This window comes from Peromyscus leucopus, chromosome 4 (assembly GCF_004664715.2).
Source record: "Peromyscus leucopus breed LL Stock chromosome 4, UCI_PerLeu_2.1, whole genome shotgun sequence".
Classification (NCBI taxonomy): Eukaryota; Metazoa; Chordata; class Mammalia; order Rodentia; family Cricetidae; genus Peromyscus; species Peromyscus leucopus.
Window position 1 is genome coordinate 95034905 of NC_051066.1, and position 22060 is coordinate 95056964.

Genomic DNA, 22060 nt, shown 5'->3' on the forward strand with positions numbered 1-22060 from the left:
AAATACATGAAGCTATAGGGGCCAGTCTCACGCAAAACACCACACAGACCTTTTTCTTTCCTTTTATTGAAGATAAAAGATCTAGGCACTAGCTGGATATTGGCGGTGCACAACTTCAAGCCATAAGAGACAAGATTCTAGAGACAGGCAGAGCTACAAGAAATCTGACTAAAAAAAAAAAAAAAAAAAAAAAGCATAGCAAAGCGATTCTGTGAGTGATCAGTTCTAAGATAGTTCTAGATAGCTCCAAAGCTACACAGAGAAACCCTGTCTGGAAAAAAACAAAAAACAAAAAAAAAAACCTAGGCACTAAGTGGATACATGATGTCATTATGTAACCAACTAATACAGTAATATAGTATAGATGTGTTGTATGTTTATATTGAACAAGAGTATGTTTTGGGGGATTTTGTTTTGTTTTTGAGACAGGGTTTCACTGTGTAAAAGCCTTGGCTGTCCTGAAGCTAGCTCTGTAGACCAAGCTGGTCTCAAACTCAGATCAGCCTGCCTCTGCCTCGTAAGTGCTGGGATTAAAGTCAAGCGCCACCGGCCGCCGCCGCCACCACCTGGCAAGAGTATGTATCTTAATGTTTCTAAGTATAATAATCTCTATTTACATATTAAGCTAAACTTGGATTCATACTGAAATCCTCTTTTCCTTGCTTGTCTACAAATTTCCATTCAAAGTTCAGCGTGATGGCACACACATTTAATCCTAGCACCTGGAGGCAGGAGCAGGAGGATCCCTGAGCTTGAGAGGTGGAGGCCAGCCTGGTCTACAGACTGAGTTCTAGGACAGCCAGAACTACACAAAGAAACCCTGTGTGTGTGGGGGGGGTGTCCCCCATTTCAACAGTTGAGAGGTCTGTCTCCAATCACCCATTTAGTTAGTTATCCAATTGTATGCATGTACATCAGTATCAGAACTGTTAACCTGTAGCCACTTGGAATATGACTTTATCATATTCCATATTTATGAGTGCCTCAGAATAGCCAGCAAGATGGCTCAATGGATAAAGGCATCTGATGCCAAATCTGACAGCCTTAGTTCAATCCCAAGGACCCAGATATGGAAGGAGAGAACCAACTCCTAAAGCTGTCCTCTGATGCCCCCACAAACACACTGTAGTACATGTGTGTGCAAACACAAAAATAAACTAAAATGTAATAAAAATGTTTGAGTATAGATTTATACACTTATTTATTCCAGATTTCATTCCTTTTTAAGGTTATTTAGAAGAGCACATTTCTCCCCTCCTTTAAAAAAAAGGGTGTACACAATGTGTGTGAGAATGCAGAGGCCAGAGGTCCAGTGCCCCCTCTATCACTCTCCACCTCTGTTCTTTTGTATGTGTAAGTTTGTGCATGATGTGTGAGAATCTGAGTATGTGGAAATCAGAGCTGTATGGGTTTATGGCTCAAAGTTGGATGGACAGTTGGCTTGGCAAGTGCTTCTATGCACTGAGCCACCTCAATCGCCCTTCCATCTTATTTTATAGACAGAGTTCTCACTGAACCTGAAACTTGCCAATTTAGTAGCCTGGTGGGCCAGCAAGCCTCTGGAATCATCCACACTAGGACTCTAAGAGCATACCTCTAGACCCAACCTTTTTTTTCTTTATTTGGTTTTTTGAGACTAGGTTTCTAGTTGTATACCTATGCCTCCAGAGTGCTGGGGGTGGGAAGGCAAGCATTAGCCACTATGACCAGTGAATGTGTGCAAATTAAAGTAAAAACTCATTTTAGGACATCAAAGGCTCCCAGGAAGGCAGGCAGACTATGAGACTCTAACTGTATTATAAATGTGTGAAACACTCTTACTAAAAGAGGAGCAGGCTGGGAAGGTGACGGACGGGGGTAAAGTGCCTGCTGTGCAGTCCTAAGGACCTGAGTCTGGACCTCCAGCACTGACAGTAACAAAGTAAGCTGTCTGGCGCACACCTTTAATCCCAGCACTGGGAGGCAGAGGCAGGAGGATCTCTGAGAGTTTGAGGCCAGCCTGGTCTACATAGCTAGTTTCAGGAGAGTCAAGGGCTACACAAAGAAACCCTGTCTTGAAAAACAAAACAAAAAAACTTTTAACAATTTTTTTTTTGGTGGTGGTGGGGCCAGATTTTCCAGATAGGGTTTGTATCCTGGAACTCACTCTGTAGACCAGGCTGACCTTGAACTCCCAGAGATCCGCTTGCTTCTTCCTCCCAAGTGCTGGAACTAAAGCAGTGCACCACCACCACTGGCTGTCCTGGAACTCGCTCTGTAGCCCAGGCTGGCCTCAAACTCACAGAGATCCACTGGCCTCTGCCTCTGGAGAGCTGGGATCAAAGGCATGCGACATCACCGATCAGCTCTTCCTTCAATTTATTTCCTGTGTATGCACACACCTCCACAAGAGATAAAAGCACATTTCCCCTCGACTGCAGGTTTGGGGTGGCACTCAAGCTGAGAGACTTGGACAGCAAGCACTTGGCCTACTGGACCGTCTCATGGGGCACAGCCTCTCTCCTCATACTCTTCCTGGGAATGACTTTTGTTTTGGTTTTTGAGACAAGGTTTCTCAGTGTAACAGTCCTTGCTGACCTGGAACTCATTTTGTAGATCAGGCTGGCATAGAACTCAGAGATCCACCTGTCTTTGCCTCCCAAGTGCTGGGATTAAAGGCATGTGCCACCACACCAGTTGGGAATTATTTTTATTGGCCTTTCTGGCAACATATCTGGACAACATTCTTAGGGATAAAGAAACAGATCACAGTGCCTTTATTTTTTTTTAATCTTACATATTTTTATTATCTGTTTTTCTGTTTCCACACACAGACTTTCACATTTTATTCTACTCAGCAACTAACTTTTGAGCAGAAAAGTTATCACATGCAAAACTGGAGATAACTCACTTGTTTTATTTTATAGAAAATAAGAATATAGGAAAACAGCAACAAAAATTACAACCCCCCCCAAAAAAAATAATATAGCTGGCGATGGTGGCGCACGCCTTTAATCTCAGCACTGGGGAAGCAGATTCAGATGGATCTCTGTGAGTTCGAGGCCAGCCTAGTCTACAAAGTGAGCTCCAGAACAGCCAGAGCTACACAGAGAAACCCTGTCTCACTGGGTAGTGATGGCACACGCCTTTAATTCCAGCACTCAGGAGGGGAGGCAGAAGTAGGATGATCTTGGAGTTCGAGGCCAGTCTGGTCTACAGAGCTAATTCCAGGACAGCCAGTGAAACCCTGAGGAGGAGAGGGAGAGTGAGAGGAAACAGGAGCCCCGTCCGGGGGTGGGGTGGGGGTGTTTATAGCAGCATTTTTCTAAAGATACATTCTAAACCTAAGTATTTCAGAAAACTTCATGCTCTATTAGTTGTTCCCTCTTACTAGTAAGCAATAGCTCCCTTCTACAACAAAACAATGTGACAGCCATTGGTGTACTTATTTCCTAAATGAAAACAAAAGATAACTACGTTCAGTGATGTGCTCAGTGCTTAACATGTGATTTAGTTTCAGAAGCAGAAATTATAATTTCCACTTTACCTATTAGAAGCTCAAATTTTCATAGTGGCTGGACTTTGGTGAGATGCACACTTGTAATCTTAGTTTATAATCCCAAGAAGCATCATGAGGTAGATGTGGGACACTCAGATTCCAAGTCAGCATAGGTTACATGTTAAATAACTTGCCCAGTAAATGAGATTAAATCGAAATCTTTTTCTATTTCATTTTGTTTGGTTGATTGTGTTCCTATGTGAGTTTGTTTTTTTTGCTTGTTTGTTGTTTTGAAACAAGAGTTTCTCCACTTATCCTGCCTGGCTGGACCAGGCTGCCTCTGCCTCCCGAGTCCTGGGATAAGGCTCACATCATATCCAACGGGTTTTTGTTGTTATTGAGTTCGGGTTTTATTTTGCATGGTTTCTTTTTTTTTTTCTTTCTTTCTTGTTTTGGAGGGGTAGAACTTTAATTTTTATGATGGTAAAACATCAATCTTATGTGTAATCTTCTATAGCAGAACTTCCATCCAACTGCCTTTTAAACAGTAAGTGCGTGTCCACTGCTCCCACAGGACTCTTTCAGGACAACCTTTGTATAAAACTTTCACAGTAAGGTTAATCAAGCTGATTCTTTTTGTTTGTTTTTGTTTTTCAAGACAGGGTTTCTCCGTGTAGTTTTGGTGCCTGTCCTGGATCTCACTCTGTAGACCAGGCTGGCCTTGAATTCAGAGATTCCCTTCCCTCCCCCAGGCTCTGCCTAGAACTTACTCTGTGAACTGTGACAGCCTCAAATGTTCAGCAGTTCCAGGTGTGAGCCACTGCCCAGCCTCAGCTGACTCTTGATATCTTCATTTAAAAGGTCTCCACAATATGAACCCAAGCAAGCCATCGAAGTGAAAACATGCAACTAACAATAAAAATGATGACCTTGAACTGAGGAGCCTCTTACTACCTCTCAAGTACTGAGATTAATATTGTGGTTTCTTTGAAGATTTATTTTTATGTGTATGTGAATGCCTACAAGTGTATCTGTAGCACTACATGCCTGCCTGGTGCCTGTAGAGGCCAGAAGAGGGTGACAGATAGCCTGGAATCAGAGTTATAGACAACTGTGAGCTGCCATGTGGGTGCAAGGATCTGAACCGGAGACCTCTATAAGCATAGCCAGTGCTCCTAACTGATGAGCCACCTCTCTAAGCCCTATACCATAGATCTTAAAGCATGGTTTCACTGTACATCCCTGGCTGGCCTTGAATTCATTCTGTAGTCCAAGATGGCTTCCGGCTCCAAGGAAACCCCACCCCCACTCCCCTGCCTCACCTTCCCAGGAGCTGGAATTATAAGCACTTACCTATACACTCAGCTGTCAAACCCAAGTCTTTCAAGTGAAACAGCTTTTACTTATTTTGGGGCATGCTAACCTTGAACTCACTATAACCTTGAACTTTTGGTCCACCTGCTGCTATCTCCCAAGTGCTGGGATTACAGGTGTGAGCCACCACACCCAGTTTATACATTGTTATGGATCAAAGCCAGGACTTTATGGATGCTAAATAAGCACTCTACCAACTGAGATCCATCACCAGACCCTACCAAGTTCTTTGAACTATTACTGGCTCTCCTCCAGTCTCCACCTGCCAAGAGCTGGGATTATAGCTGTGTGCTACCCCAGTCAGTTTACGGAAAAGCATTTTATAAAGAAACCTGAAGTTTTCAGTGTGATTCTTACTGCTTTTTTGTTTGTTTTGAGAGTGGTGGCACATGTCTGTAATCCTACCTCTTCAGAGGTGGTGGCAGGAGGACTAAGAATTCAAGATCAGCCTCCACGGACAGCCTGGCCTGTAAGAGAATTGACTTCAAACAAACAAAAATGCTCTTTAAAATATTTCTGGGACTGAAAGGAGACAACACTACCACTTACTGGCTACCTGAGTTTTACTTGCCATCTGTAAAACAGGGATAAAAACCAACCAAGTTTAGAAGACTGAAAGTATTGATCATGTTAACTAGTTTATGTATTTATTCATTTACTTAACTTTCTTCTTCTCTCTCTCTTTTTTTGAGCCAGGGTTTCTCTGTGTAGCCCTGGCTGTCCTGGAACTGGCTCTGTAGACCAGGTTGGCCTCAAACTCAAGAGATCCACCTGCTTCTGCCTCCTGAGTGCTAGGATTATAGGCATATGCCACCACACCCAGGTCATTTACTTAATTTTAGCGACAAGGTTGGAAATAACCCAAGCCGGCTACCTTGCAGCAAGTGGTACCATGCCCAGTACGGGGGCTGGTGGGGATTGAACCCAGGCTTTGAGCACCCTTCCAAATTACATTCCCAGCACTAACTGGCTCTTACAGGTTTTTAATAGCAATGCCTATGCTCTTCTCATCACTGTATGTTAGCATCAATATTCTGACACTTACTAGTCAACTTTCAAACTTGTCTTCAGGATACCAGATGGCTCAGTGGGTATAAGTACTTACTGAATTTCCTATGTAGCCCAGGCTGACTTCAAGCTTAAAATTCAGGGCTGGAGAGATGGCTCAGCCATTAAGAGCACTGGTTGTTCTTCCAGAGCACCCAGATTCAATTCTAGTACCCACATGGCATCCCAAAACTGTCTGTAACTTCAGTTCCAGGGGATCTGACACCTTCACACAGACATACATGCAAGCAAAACACCAATGCACATCAAATAAGAATAAATAAATCAATTTTAAATTTTTTTATTTTCTTGGCTCCAGGCTCCTACTGGGATTGTAAGCATGCACCACCAGTATTTTCTGGATTATATATTATTATTAATTTTTTATTATTATTTTTATTACTACTATTGTAGCAGGGGGTGGTGCTACGGATCAAATTCAAGGCCCTGAACATGCACTCTACTACTGAGGCACACCCTAGCACAGTCAGAGAATTTTTTCTAGTTACATTCCCTATCAAAAAGAGTTCAAAAACTGGTTTGAGAACTGGCAAGATACTTGCCTCCAAACTGGGTGACCTGAGTTTGACCTCTGGAACTCACATGGCAGTGAGGATGACCCCAAAAGTTGTGCAAATTGTCCTTTGACTTCCACGCATGTGATGTGGCATGTGCACACAAATACACTAAATAAAAGTGTATATATGTATATATGTATATGTATATATTTTTAAACTTGGTTTGAACTCTTCTCAAGATATAGAACAGCAGTTCTCAATCTGTGGGTTGAGACCCCTTCAGGATCAACTAAGACCATTGGAAAACAGACATTTACATTATGATTCCTAACAGTAATAAAATTACAGTTCTGAAGTAGCAATGAAAATAATGTTATGGTTGGTATCACCACATGAGAAACTGGATTAAAGGGGGGCAGCATTAGGAAGGCTGAGAACCACTGACATAGAGGAAAGAACACAGCAAACTAAAACAAGGCATTTATTCTTAAAAACAAAATTGACTTTAGACTTTAGACAGAAGCTAGGCATGGTGGCTCACTCCTGGGACTGCTGAACATTTGAGGCTGCCACAGTCCACACAGTAAGTTCTAGGCTATCTCGAGCTACAACAGTATGAAACCATGTTTTCCTCCCACCTCCCAGAAGAACCACACAACAAAATCTAAAAGTCATGCAGATTTTACTAGGCACATACATGCATCATGTAATGACAAACATTCTGAGAAATGTGACCCTGAGCTATTTCTGCTGTCATGTAGGCATTCTAACAGTGGGCTTACATGAATACAGTGGTATAACCACTACACTCCCGGGTTACGTGGCAAAGGCATGGTCCCATATGCACTTCCCAAATCACTCATGTCTGCTGTCATCATTCAGTATCCTGGGGGCTGGTTCCAGGGCTCTCCCACACCAAAACCCATAGATGCTCAAAATGAAGTACTGTTTGACATAACCTACCCACATCTTCATATACTTTACGTCACCGTTCGTTATGTATTAATGTAACATATAAGTACGATGTGTACAGTTGTTTAGGGAATGGTTTTGCTCGGGACAGACATAACCACCACACACCTAACTACACAGCACAGACAGAGCAAAGTGAACAATGCTCAGATGAGAGTGAGGGACTGTGAAAGAGGTGAGGCCGCCCCCGACACAGTATGCCCACACACTACTTCATTATCCTGGATTCATCAGAGTGCTGGGTCCAAAGCAAATTCAAGTTCTGCTTTTTGAAAATTTTTGAAGGTTTTAGTCCAACGTTGGTTAAAGATAAAGATGCAGAAGCCAACGCCAAGAAAAACCAATTTAACAATCCCAGATTGTTGTTTTATAAAAGATGGAGCTAGTTAATTTCCAGCATAAAACAAAACCAGATAGCCCATGTCTTTATCAAGAGGCAGAGGCAAGAGGATTGTGAGTTCAAGACTACCCTGGGCTACATAGTGAGACCCTGATTCAAATAAACACCCAGAACACGGAGCTGAGAGGACTAAGCAGGTAAGAGTGCTTACTGCTATTGCACAGGACCAAGGTTTGGTTCCTAGCACCCACATGGTGGTTCACAACCACCTGTAACTCCAGTTCCAAAGGATCTGATGCTTTCTTCTAACTGACCTCCATTCAGGGTCACACACATATACATAAATCTTTCTTTAAAAAGAGTAACAGCAAAAACAAAACAAAACAGCAAAGTTTACATGCAATAGCATATATGACCCTCAAAAACACATTACATGAAAGCAGCTAGAAAAGTGGGTACATATATTAGCATCCCTTTATATAAAATGGAAACGTCAAAACTAGGCAAATCTGCTGGGCACAGTGTTGCATGCCTCTATTTCCCAGCACTCAGGACACTTAGGTGGGCAGATATCTGTGGGTTGGAGGCCAGATTGGTCTACACAGTGAGTTTCAGGACTACCAGAGCCACATAGTGGGACTCCATCTCCAAAAAAAAAAAAAAAGTCAAAGACGACAGAAAATAGATTGATTGTTGTGCTGTGGAAAGTGGAAACAAAGGAGTGTATGGTACTTAAGAGACTCCTAGACTTTTTTTTTTGAAGTGACTGGTTAAATAGTGGTGACAGTTACACAACTCGCATATACTGGAAATTTCTGAACTGTGTCTAATTCACCTGAACTGCCATCATATCTGAAAAAGGTTAGTGGGGGGTGGGGGTGGAGGGAAGGCATGGAAGTGTACAATCTCAGCACTGTGGAGACTGAGGCAGGCCGATCTCAAGTTCCGGGCCATCCTGGCCCGAAACAAAAACAAATATAAAAAAACAAGAAAGACCAGACCGGAAGGAAGGGAAGTCGTGGGAACCAGTGTCAGTAAGCCACAATGAAAATTAGGAACGTAAATTAAGGAGTCACTAACTAAGCTCATGACCAGCGATGTCTTAAAGAGTTCAACCTTCAAATTCCTTCCCCTGTTCCTAACAAGTTAAAAAAACAAAAAACCGTAAATCAAGGAATCCTCAGCAGTTGGTTCTTAACTAAAATAGTTAGATGCCTTCTTCGGCTCTATCCAACTTCTAAACTCTAGGGGGCTTCCATCCTCCGTGATTACGGAAGTAGTACTTTTCATCAGCAAGCTCAAGAAGGAATTGTCAGAAGAAGATGACACTTGCTTAGCCGCGCGGCAAAAGCCTCAAACACCCCGAAGGGATGTCACAGACACATTTCTAAGTCTGTGCACGTGTCAGTCTGTCCCTCCCTAACACCAACCAGCAACTTGCACCACTGCCCCGTATCGCGGCTCGCTCCCCATACGCTGATCCTCTCCAGCCCACAGGTCTCATTCGTTTCCACTGACAGGTAGAACCCTCACCCGGTTCCCAGTCTAGCCCAACAAGCCTCCGCCCTGCCCCTCCCCGTCTCCAAACCCACACACGTGTTAGCCCGACACCGCCCCACCGGGTCCCACGTGCACCTGGTCTAACACTCCCCACGTGTGGGTGCTCCACGGGCTTCCTCGGGTAGCTGAGGTCACCCATGACCCCAGGGCTCCAGAGGTACGAGGGAAAAGCCGCGGCCCAGGTCTCCGAGGTCCCAACCCTACGGGGAGTGTCCACACCCATCCTCTCTACTAACCCCGACAAATCCAAGGGCCGGGGGCTACGGCCCCTTTAAGACGCGGCCCAGTCGTCGCCCGCAGAGAGGGGCGCACAGGGGCCTACACTACACCCCCTCTGCTCACCCGCCCACGTCCGCTCCACCTCACCTCGGGCCGAGGGGCCCCGCCGCCGCGGCGGCGGCGGAGGGGGGGCGGGGTGCGGGCGGGGTCCGGAGGGGGGGGTCGCCCCGCCGACTGTGGAGCCGCGGTTCGCTCTCCGAGGCCGAGCGACGGTGACTGCGTTGGACGGGAACGCTCCTAGCTCGCTCCCTCGGCGGCTCCTGGGACCCCAAGATGGCGGCGGCGCTGAGGCGGCTGCGGGCGCTGGGCCGGCGGCGGCGGCGGCCACTTTCACTCACTGAGAGGAGCGGAGCAGGGACACGGGGAGCCATGGCGGGGGGGAGGAGAGGCGCCATAGCCAGGCCAGAACAATCGAGCAGCCACTCGGCTGGCTTACCCCCGCCCCGCCCACGCTCACTGCTAGTCGCCAGCCGGTGTCCACCCACAGTGGCGCTACGGGCGGCCTCGTGCGGCTTGTACCCCGCCGCTGCCGCCTGACGCCCCTCGCGGACCGAAGTTCTGGGGGAGACCCTCATCTATACTATCTGAGTGCAGATTGGTCGGGGCTGGGACTGGCGAAGATTGCCGAAAGGCGACGGGGAGGAGGAGGATGTCATCGCTGGAGTGAGCAAGCACATCTCGCGGGAGCAAATGTCGCGAGAGCTCAGCGGCCCTGCAACCGCCGAAGAAAGGTTACTCTTCCCGGAAGTAACGTCAATGGAACCCGCCCGAGAGCCGAGGGATAGTTTTGTACTTGCGGGCGGCCGCCGGGAGGGGCGCCCGACGTCCCCTCGGGAAGTTTTCGCCAGGTAGTGGGCGGGCCTTGAAACCGGCTTGGGCGTGTCTTGTAGACGCCCGGACCTTGTTCGCCTTGGGGACGGCCCCGGGGCGTCCACTTGGCGGCGTCTCCCACCCGCGGCTCCAAGGCTGTGCTGTTGGCGCAGAGGCGCTTGAACCTTCCCTGCACTCTCCATTTCCCTAGCGGGGTGAGTCGCCACCACGCGTGAGGCCGCAGCATCTTTTTTCAGGGGGCGGCGGTGTGGGGTGATGTTTTTGTTCCGTTGTTATTTTGTCCGGGTTTGTTTTTGAGACGGAGTCTGGCTCTGTAGCCCAGGCTAGTGTCAAGCTCGGAGAGAGTCTCCTGCCTCGGCCTCCTGAGTCCTGAGATTATTACAGTGTGCGCCACCATGCCTAGTTCTCTTCCCAACTCTATTTGATGGACACGCAGTTTGGAGACCTATAAAGAATTGTTGAACTCTACTCTTTCGTTTTCTGCAAGAATCAGTTGTTGGATTAATATTGTCTGTACTGCGCATTGAGCGACTCCAATTTGATTCAGGTCGCATCCTTTGGACCTCAACTGTTTATCCTTTTTTTTTTTTTTTTCTTCTTCTGAGACAGGGTTTCTCTCTGTAGCCCTGGCTGTCCTGGAACGCACTTTGTAGACCAGGCTGGCCTCTGCCTCGCAACTGCTGGGGTGTTTCTTGGCCTCGGTTTGTCTTAAGTTCAGGAGAAAAATGTGGAAACGAGACTTTAAATTAAATACAGTTTAACAGTAACAATTATTTTGTAAGAGGGTCCAGCAAGACAGTTCAGTGGATAAAGGCACTTGCCACCAATTTTGATGACCTGAATTCAATTCCTGGATCCACATGATACCAGGAGAGAGTTGACTCCTTATTGTCCTCTGTCCTTCACATACATGCTGTAGTACGTATTTGTGATATACATACACACAGAGAAATGTAATTTTCAAAAAATTACAAGAATGATTCTGCAAAAATCAAAGCGAGTACAAAGAGAGGCCCATATATCACCTTTAAAGAGAGAAGACAGGTGGAAAGACCTCCAAGAAACTTTCTTCTGCAAGAAATAGCCTGTTCAGTACAGATGCAAAAGTCATGTTTCTAGAGGGAAAAAAAAACCCTAACTTTGCCATGCTTGGTACCAAATGGGAAATAACAGCAAATGTTCAAAGTCCACTAGTGGCTGCCTCCCACCCCCACCCCCGAACTCAACTTCGGGGAGACCAGGTCAGGAAAAACTATTTGGAAGGAATGGTCTCCTGGACCACCTGTCATGGTGCAGTTGGTCAAGGTGCCACCAATGCCCAGGCAGGGAAAAGCCGAGATTTAATTTGGTGTGTTCTCTCTCTCTCTCTCTTTCTCTCTCTCTCTCTCTCTTTACTATTATTACCTTCTACTTCTGATCAATTTAATTGTAACAGTAATATCCATGTCAAGATAATCCATTCCACATTTCACCTCATTTGGGCTAACACTCAGGCACTCCTGAACGCTATGCTAACCGTGAAGCCCGAGGGCTCCATCTAGTGTGTCCACTGAATCCTGCTGGACAAATGAATCTGTCCCTACAGTACATACTGTATGAGACATAACTGACTGTGGACTGTCCTTGAAAAGTACAGAAGATACCTATTCACAAGACTTAAAAAAGGGGTGAGGAGTTGCTGAGTTACAGAGTCTTGACAAAGCATTGGAGGTTAATCAAAGACCTCTGGATGACCCTTCAAACAAAAACAAAAAACAAACAAACAAAAAAAACAGTATTATCTGTCAGACCCACTGGTGCTGTCTAAATGCCAAACCTGAGACTCTCTCCCCACCCAAAAAAGATAAACATCAGTTTTATCAGCCAAAGCGTTCCTGATGGTAAACTGAAAACTACAAAAGGTGGATGGTATTTTAAGGATGTATTTTGGGCTAGAGAGATGGCTCATCAGTAAAAGTGCTTGCTGCTCTTGAAGAGGACCTGGGTTTGGTTCACAACATCCACAGGGTGGCTCACAACCATCTGTAACTCCAGTGCCAGAGGATTTTCTGGCCTCCAGGGGACTAGACATGTATAATACACATATATGCATGCAAAAAGTCATACACACAAAATTTTAGGGTTTTTTTTTTTTATGTTTTTGTAATGCCTGGTAGAGATGGCTTTCAGCGTTTACTACGACAGAGATCAAGCACAGCATTTGAAAGAGCAATGGAAAATGAAGTGAAAGGCCTGGTTTGCAGGAGCATTCCTATTTTAGGGTGGGAACAGAAAGGATTATTAGAACCTAGAGGATGGAAGCAGTGATCAGCCCTCTAAGAAGAAAAAAGTACAATACTGAAGGGAGAAGGATGCTGAGTTAAAGATTGCCAAAGGTGAAAGAGATGCTCAGTGGGTAAGAGCAATTGCTCTGCAAACCTGAGGCCATAAGTTCAGATCCCCAGCACCCACATGGAAAAGTAAAGCCCTATGTGGCTGTACATGTTTGTGATCCTAGTGCTGGAGGACAGACAAGCACATCCCAGGAGCTCACTGGTCAACCAGTCTAGCCAAAAGCTTCCCATTCGTTCAATAAGAGGCCCTGGGTCAAACTGATAAAATGGAAGGTAATAGAGAAAGATATGTGTTGTTTGTTCTGCACTCCATGTAATTCAAACAGGCCAGCACATCCATGTGCATACAACACTTGCTATATAAACACAAAAACAAAATCAAGCTGAAGAATCTAAAAGAATTAGAAGAACAAGGTTAAAACTCTGCTGTTCCCACCATCCAATTAGAATGAGGAAATTCTGGTAAAAATGAAGAAACTCCACAGTTCTCTTAGACCTCATAGGCCCTCCCTTGGGCTGCAAAGATGACTCAGTGGACAAGAGTACTTGTTGCAGCCAGGTGGTGGCGCACGCCTTTAATCCCAGCCCTCGGGAGGCAGAGGCAGGCGGATCTCTGTGAGTTTGAGGCCAGCCTGGTCTACAGAGTGAGTTCCAGGACAGGATGCAAAACTACACAGAGAAGTCCTGTCTGGAAAAAAACAAAAGAGTACTTGTTGCTTTTGTAAGAGGACTGGAATTGAGCTCCTAGCATCAGTATCAGACAACTTTTTGAAACTACCCATTACTCCAGGGTATTTAATGCCCTCTTACACGTGCATACATAGACATGAAAGTAACTTAATTAGGTGTGACTGTGCATGCATTTAATTCTAGCACTCAGAAGGCAGAAGGCTCTCTGAGTTCAAGATCAGTTAGGGCTATATAATGAGATCCTGAGTTTTAGGGGAAAAAAATTTCCTAGGCATGGTAGCACACACCTTTAACCCCAGCACTCAGGAAGGCAGAGGCAGCTGATCTCTGAGTTCAGGGCCAGTCTACAAAGTGAGTTCCAGGATAGCCAGGGCTACAACAGAAAAACCCTGTCTTGAAAGAAAAAAAAAAGTTTAGATATTTTAAGTGGCCTCCCATATCCCCCACAGGAACTTGTGGTACAACTGACAGTGAGGAACAAGTTAATATGGGAACCACTGATTCTGTCATGAACACCCATCTCCTAATTTAAAGAAGTGAGATGGTTCAGTGGGAAAAACACTTAGCATGCAAGCCTGACAACCTAAGGTCAATCCCCAGGATGTGTGATGGAAGAAGAGAACAGACTTCTGAAAGGTGTCTTCTGACTTCCACATGTGCTGTGACATGCATACATATTCACTCATACACGTTAGTAGTAATAAACTGTATGACTATGAGGGAGTCGGGGGAGGCCTTAGCCTTGCCTTCCTGTAGTGATAGGAGCTTCAAGCATAACTTTATATATGCCTGAATGCCCAATTCCTCTACTTGACTTGCTCACAAAGTAATTTAGGTAACTTTCACCAGGCTGAGTCGTGGTAGGAGTGTGAACTGAACGTGCCTGTACCCTGCAGGTGCTATTGCTACAGAAAAGAGTCTTTACGAGGACTAGGAGACAACTTGGACCAGGTAAGAGAGGTCATAAAGCAGATGGAAGCCAGGACATAACCAAACCGCCATGACTGGGTAATCAATCCTAAAGGAAGTATGTAACCTCAAAATACCCTTAAGAGGGATGTAATCACTCCTGGTGGTCTTTTAAGTTTAAAAGAAGTCATCATAAGACCAAGCCTTCTTCATATAACATCCCCATCTTTCTAGTGCAAACACTAAATTATGAAGAATGGTTGTGTCAGGACCATAGTTCAAATAGTGAAAGGTTCTTGTCCATTTTTCCCCCTAGACCTTACATTCTTTTAAACACCATTTTGGAAGACTTATGTTGGCATATTATGTTAGACTTAAAGAATTTTTTTTTCTTTTTTTTTTTTTCAGGACAAGACTTCTCTGTGTATAGATAGTCCTGGTGTGAGAGGCAAATTTTAAGTTTTAATTACTGTGCCTAAAAGATCCATGAAACAAAAATGCCTCTGATCTGTAAGCCCCTTGCCCAAGAACAGATAGTTCCTGAAATGGTGGAGGTTACTGTTTATGGGAGATAACAAGCCACATATTTTCACTCCCCTAAACAAGTGTGTTTGATACACTGTTACAGATATACTTGATCACATGTGGGAGGGAGGTTCACAGGCAAGAAATACATCAGGATGTACACTTGCCCCTAATTGGACCTGATGAGAAATACTTAAGCTGCTGCAAACCATGACTCTTGGGGCCATTTTTTTTTCTGGGAAACCAGAGGTGGACCTGTTCAGAGTCCATCAACTTGACCAGTATTTAATTAAAGCTTGCTTCAAATTTGACTTTAAATTGTGGTAGTAGTCTTAGTTCTCGATCGGTGGGATTAACATTTTCTGGAGGCCCGATGAGATTCAGACCCCCAACCCAAATTATAAAGCTGAACCTTTACTCCAGAACCCCAAGGCTAAGGCCACATCAAGAGGCATGTGCCTTGAGACATTTCAAGGCTTCGAGACTGCCTTTAGTTTGCAGACTGTCAGAGTGAGCTCCTATGCTGAGAAATGCAGCAATCTACAGAGGCCTCCTGGTGAGTCATAGTCATAGTCTGGTTCTGTTTTGTGGGATCCCTATCTGGAGTGTGGAGGGGTTCCATGGGACCCCAATATTCTCCTGTCTAAGGTGTATAGGGAGACATCACCACCCACCTGGTTCTGGTTGCAAAGTTTTGTCTGTCTTTCTCATGAAAGCTGTGTCTGTTCTGTTGGAAAGTTGTGTCTGTTCTGTTGGAAAGTTTTGTCTGTGTTTTCTAGTGTGTCTGTAAGTTTGGTTGCAATATTTTTGCTGCCTCTGTGTGCCAGCCACTAGTCAACACCACTACCAAGGCTGCTTTTATGGCCAGGCCTCAGAAGTTATCTCTGAGCTCTCTGGTCACTGGATTTGGGTTAGCAAGAGTTAAGATACCTTTTTGGTGTGAATAACATTAAAATTGTTTTCTGCTGTTCTATTTTATTGGAAAGCTCTAGAGTTGGGTTATGGCTCTCCCTTCTCTAGACCCAGGCATGCTTATGTAAAAGTTTCCTTTGTGTCCTTTGTCAGTCACCTGACACTGTGACAGGTAGAAGAAAGTGAATCAGAAGAGCCAAAAAATTAGACGTGGCTTATGTGAACATTCTCTACCTGAAGATTTATAAGTTTATTTTGTTGGATATGTTAAAATTTGTAAATTCTGTGAAAAAGGTTAACTTAAAACCAGTAGCACTAAGAGGTGATAGTAAAAATCTATGCATAGGTAATCTTAAAGGACCCATGTGGCATGATTCCATTTTGGGATATAAGTAACATGTGCCTTGCCACCATCCAAGTGACAGAATTGGTGCTATAAATTATTTTTCTTTCCTTAGGGGATATTAAGTCACACAAAGTAAAATTTAATTAAGGGAGCTGTGTCCAAAATACCCCATAGATAAGTAGCACACTAACCAGGCCTTTTAGAGATTGGTGAAATTTAGGGTACTAATAGATGCTAATGTCTGTTCAGCAAGACTGACATCCAATTGGACTCCATTCCCATAACAGAAAGAGTCTGCCCTTACTTACAATTGGCCAGTAGGCTCATCCCCATAGCAAAGAACAGAACTTCTACAGGACACTCAAAGGAGGCAGCACAGATTCACAGCCTTGTTAAGTCCTCATCTGTCATTACGTCCCCTGTGCCCTTATCAGGAAAGGCATAATTCTGCCACGTGAGAAAAATGAACCTGAGTAACAACTATTAAAAAAATGACAATTTTGGTGTATTTAAGAAATAAGTTTATCAGGTGTAGCAGAAAAACCAAGAGAGAGAGAGAGAGAATCTCCAATATTTTTGCTATGTAAATCTCTCATCTCTCCATGTGGCCAGACTTGCAGTTTCCTGTCTCTTTTAAATTGTTCAAAGTGAAGTCAGGCATGGTGGTACACACCTTTAATCCTAGCACTCGTGAGGCAGAGGCAGGCAGATCTCTGTGAATTCAACACCAGCCTGATCTCCGAAGAGTTCCAGGACAACTAGGCTGTTACACAGAGAAACCCAGTCTCAAAAAAACAAACAAAAAATTGTTCAAAGTGTAACCTGGGGTTGAGACATGAAAGAGATTTAAGGATGAGAGTATTTATGGAGTATATAAGCCTAAGGTGTATAAAGTTAGTAAAATCTTGAAGGCACACTCTAAAGAGCGTTTCCCCCCACCCTTATTAACCTCTAAGTGTTCAGAGTGATTTATGACTGGGAAGGCATATTAATATTAATTCTAGAACAAATACACCCTGCTAGTCTCTAAAGTAACCAAAGACTAAAAGATGCATGATCCAAATACAGATTTAAAAATTCTCTTAAAAAGGGCAATATAGCTGAGGTTATAGCTCAGTTGGTATGGTACCTTCCCAGCATGCACAAGTCCCTGAGTTTGAAATCTTAATACCACTTAAAACTAGGCATGAGCCAGGTGGTGGTGGTGGCGCATGTGTGGTGGTGGTACATGCCACATGTTTTAATCCCAGCACTCGGGAGGGAGAGGCAGGAGGGTCTCTGAATTTGAGGCCAGCCTGGTCTACAAAGCAAGTTCCAGGACAGGCTCTAAAGCTAAACAGAAAAACCCTGTCTTGAAAAAAAGAAGGGGGGAGGGGGAACTAGGCATGGTAGTACATACTTGCAGTTCTATTACTGGAGAGGTGGAGGCAGGAGGATCAGAAATTCAGAGTCATCTGCAGTGACATAGCCAGGTCAGGACTAGCCTAAGCTACATAATACCCTAAACCCCAACCCCCTAAAGAAGAAAAGAAAAAGGTAATCCTACTACTTAGAAGACTGAAACAGGACAATCTTGAATTCAGTGCTGTCCTGTATTTCATATGAGAACCTGTCTCAAAAAAAAAAAAAAAAATGTTAACAGCCAAGCAGGCATGGTGGCAAATATCTTTAATCCAGCACTCAGGCAGAGGCAGGAGGATCTCTGTCAGTTTGAAGCCAGCCTTATCTACATATTGAGCTCTAACATGGCTAGAACAACATAAAGAGACTTTTGTCTCAAAAAAAAAGAAAAAAACATATGGAACTAGTGAGACAGTTCAGAGGTAAGGAGAGCTTGCTGCTCTTACAGAAGACTGGAGTTAGGTTACTAGCACCCGTCAGGCAGGCCTGTTAATCCCACTCATGGAGAATAAGTCCACTACCACAGTTTACGCAAGATTTGAAGCAGGCATGAGTTTTACTGGGGTGCACCCGAGAGCTGGCCAGTGACTGCCTCCTAAGTCAGCTTCAAGAGAGCAGCAGCAAATCCATTCCTTGGGCTCCTTTAAGGAGTAAAATCACAAGTAGTTGCAAAGCAGGTTTACAGAAGAGAGACAATGAGGTAATAAGAAAATGTAGGAAAAATCTCAAAAAACATCATGTGGTCACCATGTGATTTGGGAGAGTGATTAGGGAGGGTAAGGGTATTCTTATAAACAAATCAAGGTCATGGTTTGGTGTCTTAGGGTTTTCTATTGCTGTGAAGAGACACCATGACCACAGCAACTCTGATAAAGAAAACATTTAATTGAGGTGGCTTACTTACAGTTTCAGAGGTTTAGTCCGTTATCATCACGATGGGGAGCATGGCAGTGTGCAGGCAGAGGTGAGACTAGAGCTGAGAGTCCTACATCTTGCAGGCAACAGGAAGTCAACTGACACGTTGGGCGGTATCCTGAACACAGGAAACCTCAAAGCCCACCCCTGCAGTGACACACTTCCTCTACAAAGCCACACCCACTCCAACAAAGCCACACCTCCTAATAGTGCCACTCCCTATGAGATGATGGGGGCCAGTTACATTCAAACTACCATAGTTAAGGGAGGTCAGTTTCCAGGAAACAGACTTAAAAACAGCAACTCAGTGTTGTGGAATATCTGATCGCACTGTGACACTCCAAGACTATTAATAAAGTTAACCTTGAATCAGGACAGAGCCAGCCACTAGCTGACTGGACTTAGCCATAGAGAAGCCAGCGAGACATGGAGCGAGTCAGACATGCAGACTGGAGGAGAGGTAAAGATCCACGTAGCAGAACATTGATTAATGGAAACAGGTTAATTTAAGTTATTAGAGCTAGTTTGGAACAAGCCTAAGCTAAAGGCCAAGCTTTCATAATTAATAATAAGTCTCCGTGTCATTATTGGGGGCTGGTGTCCCAAAGAAAGACAAACTACAACACGGATCTCACAATAAATAGAAACTTATTTTTATTAATACAGCATAATGGCTCCTGCTTTCAAAATGGAGTCAGGCAGGTTCCTCATTCCCCCCTTGACTTATGTTTCCCTGTCATGTCTTTGATAGAGGATGTCTTAATAATATTGTCAAGCAGCAGCGATTCTAAAATTGTTTATCTGACGGGTGATCAAGTTAGTGATACATTGAAGGGCACAGGGTCCAATTATGATAACTAATAGAAATAATATTAGAAGACCAATGAAGGAAAAGAATCATCTTAGCCATATTGGCCAGTCAAAATTTATCTGAGAAATTTTGTTTATTTCTTTATGTAGATCATCAATTTGGTTGTCAATAGTATGAGAAAATCAGAGATTTTGAAACAACACATTCCAGTAAATTGCTGACAACCAGGATTGTAAGTAACAGGTAATCTATCTGTAGTAGCTCTGTTTTGTAAAACAGTTGTTCTCAGTTCTCCCATTTCTTGATTAATTTCTGCTAATATTTTTGCTGTAATATCAGTAGTTTTTGAAATTAGACAGGCTATTTTAGAAACCTCTCTGTGACCAACAACAAGTCCTGGACAGTAACAAAAGGGCTGTGGTAGCAGCAACTGTAGTGGAATCTAACAGATGTAAGGAATCCTGACAATTTTCAGGAAGAGTCCCTGCCATTCCACTAACAGATTGTAAAGATTTACTGAGTAAAATGAGTGTAACATATCCTATCTCACATAAACCCTTATATCCTTCTGGGAGTGTAGAGTAAGTATTAATTCCACAGAAAAAGTCCTTCCTAAGGGCAATTGTTTACCAAAGGGGAACATGTGATAAGAAGTGGAATTATAATAATAAGGGACATCAGCACAATCCAAACATGGACAGCAGAGAAAAAAGACATCAACGGGAACATCAGCCACAGCTTTTAAAACAATAGTCGGGGCATGTTCTGTTTTTGTCCTCATTATCCTTGTATCATTTCATAAGAAACCCCTATTCCATACAATTTTTTTTAAAAGACTTATTTATTATGTATACAGTATTCTGCCTGCATGTGTGCCTGAATGCCAGAAGAGGGCACCAGATCTCATTACAGATGGTTGTGAGCCACCATGTGGTTGCTGGGAATTGAACTCAGGACCTCTGGAAGAGCAGCCAGTGCTCTTAACCGCTGAGCCATTTCTCAAGCCCCCCAACTCAGCTCTTAACAGTAAATAGAAAGTTGTTTTTTTAACAATACAGCATAATGGCTCGTGCTTTCAAAATGGAAGTCAGGCAGCTTCCTCAGCCACCACTGCCAGTTGGCCTTCAAGGACACCAACACAAGGCATGTACTTATATACATGTAAATAAAAATAAATGAAAAAAATTAAAAAAGCAAAAGACAACTGACTTGCCCCCTTGACCAGGGGTGGGGTGGGGTATTAACATAATTGTATTTAGCTACGTTTGTCATTTTCTTGAAAACTAGCCTTAATGGTTTCTGTGTACATTTACATTGTTGCTTGAACCTGTGTATACATAGATAACTCTAAGGGTGATCTCATACCTTGCCTAAAGCAGACATCTAACTGATGGTATCTTCCCAAACCTGTTGATTCATGACCACACTGACCTCTTGGCTTACCTCTGTGTTCTGGCAGGATATCTGATAAGCTGAAGAAGCTTTGAAGAACCCCCATGAGTGTCTGTGTTACTGAAAAGCTGCAGAAGATGGAGAAATCGCCTATTAGGCTCTCCAACCAGCTTCTGTGAAGCTATCCGCCCTAAGACTCTAAGCACTAGACCAACACTAAGTTCTCAAGAACTAAGGCTGAGGATGTAATACAGTGGTAGAGGGCTTATCTAACAAGTATAATGCTCTGTATTTGAACCTCCTAGCAACCAAAAAACAAAACCAAAATCTAAGAATTTATATACCAGGAAGGTAGATTTTTGTATACTCTTCAGTAGAACCTTGACTTGAGGAGAAGTAAAAACACAAAGTATTTCAAATCTGTCATCTTTCAAATTACAGTTAATGAAAACTGTCTGGGTAAACTCTGCCCCCCCCCCCAAATGGCAGGTGTTATTTATTAAGCGGCACAATGTTATTCATTAAGTGGTGCTGTTTACTGTGCCAGAAAAGTTTCTTAACAGAAGGAGGTGCTTAGGCCTATGGAAATGACCGTGCAGGAAGAAAAAGGGGCAGAGGGATGAGAGGGAATTATAGATTCCCCTGCACATGCACATAAAGGCTTATGTAGCTATGCCATGCATGCTCATAGATTATGTGATCACGCTACACGCAAATTACATGATCAGGCAGTGCATGGATTACGTTGGCCATAGGGCCCTGGGATGACTAAGCATCTTACCAGCAAATGCATGGTCTTATGCAGATTTAGCTAAAGTAGTGCTCAGTGACCAGATTCCTGAGGTCTACGTCATCTCTTGGCCAAGCAGGAGAGGGTTTGTGGATTGGAGAAATGGCTCAGTGGTTAAGAGCACTTTCTACTTTTCCAGAGGACCTTGAGTCCATATCAGGTGGCTTACAACCTGTAATTCCAGCTCTAGAGGATCCAGCACCTTTTTCTGACCTCCACAGCACTTTACTAGTGTATACAAATCCACACACACACAAAAAAAAACCTTTTTTAAAAAATATAGGGTTGTGCTATCGCAGTTATTTCCTGTTGTATTTACATTAATCTTGTGCTGAAGTTCAAACTGTCCTGGGGAAGATTTGAAAACATGTTGCCTGACTTTACCAAACATCCCCAAAGGGACTGGATGTGATGACACACACCAGTAACTCAAGAACTTGGAAGGTAGAGAAATGAAGAGCAGGAGTTCAAGGACATCCCCACCTACAAATAAAGTTTAAGGCTAGCCTGAGCTAGATGAAACTGTTTCAAAAAACTAAAATTCCTTCTAAGTACTAGTAGCCAATCACTGGTTGTTTTTCTAGAATGCCCAGGGCATTGAGTCTAACTGTTCTTGACTACTTAAATTGAGACATGA

At 43.9% G+C, this 22060-nt stretch overlaps 1 protein-coding gene and 1 long non-coding RNA gene across 4 annotated transcripts in view; one reads left to right on the plus strand and one right to left on the minus strand.

The window, feature by feature from the left end:
• Window positions 1-9959, minus strand: part of Ino80 (INO80 complex ATPase subunit) — a 113376-nt gene extending 103417 nt beyond the window's left edge. The window contains exon 1 of the mRNA XM_028854439.2: window positions 9656-9959. The gene's annotated coding sequence lies outside the window, so the exon portion shown is untranslated. The remainder of the gene's footprint in view (window positions 1-9655) is intronic.
• Window positions 9960-13789: 3830 nt separating this feature from the next.
• Window positions 13790-21590, plus strand: LOC114681130. Of its 3 annotated transcripts, none has more exons than XR_005091384.1 (3): window positions 13790-14373; window positions 19391-19484; window positions 20701-21590. It is a non-coding gene; the product is annotated as an uncharacterized LOC114681130 (long non-coding RNA). The 3 variants fall into 3 exon arrangements; XR_005091385.1 differs by lacking the exon at window positions 13790-14373 and adding an exon at window positions 14880-15412; XR_003732866.2 differs by lacking the exon at window positions 13790-14373 and adding an exon at window positions 17509-18890.
• The last annotated feature ends 470 nt before the right edge of the window (window positions 21591-22060 follow it).